A 2,297-nucleotide genomic window follows, 5' to 3' on the forward strand; every position below is an offset into this window, starting at 1 on the left:
GTGTGTGTGTGTGTGTATGGGTCAGCTTTAGCCACTGTAAAGGAATCAGACCAATTACAACAGCTGGTCAGTCTGACGTCATGCTGCTTGAGCTCATTAATATTCATGAGCTGGGTAAAGGATGCTGATAGCCAGGGTGTCATTGGCTTTCTGTTAGCCAATCAGAGTCCAGCAGCTTAGCTGGTTGAATATTAGCAGCTTTTTCTACCACGCTAGGATGGCTTGAAACAAGGTAACCATGGTAACCAAGTTACAGAGTCCATGGTAGGACTAAGTACATCACCACAGAGTCATGTGATACGGGCGGGGGGGGCACCAGAAACACTAGAATAGTCATGTTTTGTTTCTAATGAGATAACTGTGTGAATGGAGACTAACGACTGCAGCTTTCAAAGTAAAATACTCAAACTGTAAATGAGAGCTTTAATATTAATTATTCAGTAGTGATTAAGTCCAGTTGATTTTCCAAATAAAGATTTGATCAGCTTCCATGCTGGAGCGTTTCTTACGGAGCCATTCAGACCAAGCAGTTTCATCAACACACAGATAAATTAATCTACCTAACATAAATAATCTACTTCATGGACCTTTGTTAAAGTGACGTGTCAACATGCAGACTCATGGCGTCATGACATGCAGCGGCTGCAGACTCATGCAGCGGCTGCAGACTCATGCAGCGGCTGCAGACTCATGCAGCGGCTGCAGACTCATGCAGCGGCCGCAGACTCATGCAGCGGCTGCAGACTCATGCCGTCATGACATGCAGCGGCTGCAGACTCGTGACTTGCAGCGGCTGCAGACTCATGGCGTCATGACATGCAGCGGCTGCAGACTCATGCAGCGGCTGCAGGCTCGTGACATGCAGCGGCTGCAGACTCATGGCGTCATGATGACATGCATTCAGTGTGTCTGCAACATATCGAACAGGTTCTGGAACGTGTAGTGCATTAATATTCCTTCAGAGTGCCGTGATTCGCCTGCAGCCGAGATGGACGTGACACCTGAAGACTTCCTGGTTTTATTACCATGCATCCTGGGAGATTGGGTATATTTTTTGTATTCTTGGCATCAGACGTCGTCGAATATTCGGCTCCGAGACGAGGACATGGACAGATATCGTCCCCCAACATGTCTGAAAAAAGAGCAGGGGACTACATCAGGTTCCTGCAGGTCAGATGTGAGACTTTATAAAACCGCCATGAACACAGTTCAAGATTTATATAAAAACTATAAAATACGAAGATATGAAGAAGAATCTGAAGCTTTGACATGACGTTAAATCTGTCTCGTCTTTTCCACACGTAGAGTTTCAGCGATGTCGGGGGGGTCGGAAGACCAGTCAGTATCTGGTGTTAGGGTACATACTCTCTCTCTTGGTCTGTCTCTCTTTCTCTCTCTCTCTCTCTCTCTCTCTCTCTCTCTCTCTCTGTCTGGCTGTCTCTTTCTGTCTCTTTCACTGTCTCTCTCTCTGTCTCTACCCATCTGTCTCTCTCTCTATCTCTCTCTTGCTGTGTTTGTCTGTCTGTCTCTCTCTCTCTGTTGAAAAGACATGCAGACATGTGTTTTAGCATCTTTTCCCAACATTTGTAACTTTTTGATCTTCTGTCGTAGTTGTGACATAGAAGGTTTTTGTGACCCGAGGACATCAGGAGGGTTAAAGGTTAAAGAGTTGAACTATGATCTAATGTTCGTGTTGAGGACAGGACGAGCAGCAGTGGGACTATCTGACCTGGCGTCGGCCTCCAGGGGCTCGTCTGTCAGCGTCTCGGCGTTGAAGTCCAGCGGTTCGGCGTCCTGCAGCAGCTCCATGCGGTCTCTCTCCGAGCGAGTCCCAGAGCGGGAATACTTGGCCTCTGTTGGACAGACAGCAGCCTTTAAGACCCCCGTACAGAACAGAAGCTCTGATCTACTGCACGTTCTCTCCAAAACACGGAGAACAAGACCAAAGACCTCGATAGTGATATTACAGCAATATTATTTGTGCTTGCACAAAATATTTATACAATGAGATTTTAGATAAATAATCATCAGTAATGTGGATATAATGACTTAGTGGGTAAAGACCAATAATAGAACAGCTACACCAGTCTGGTAAGAACAGGAAATGACATCATCACTTTACTGTAACGCAGCCTTTAAACCAGAAAAAGACAACACGATATCCAAAATGTATAGAATATCTAGAATCATATATTGATATAATATCAATATATTGCCCAGCTCTACTTTAAAGCCATCAGACTCCTTTAACATCTTCAGGGCTGTAACCAGCGATGTTCTGGATGAATGGATGAGTT

This window comes from Etheostoma cragini, chromosome 16 (assembly GCF_013103735.1).
Source record: "Etheostoma cragini isolate CJK2018 chromosome 16, CSU_Ecrag_1.0, whole genome shotgun sequence".
In the NCBI taxonomy this organism is placed as follows: Eukaryota; Metazoa; Chordata; class Actinopteri; order Perciformes; family Percidae; genus Etheostoma; species Etheostoma cragini.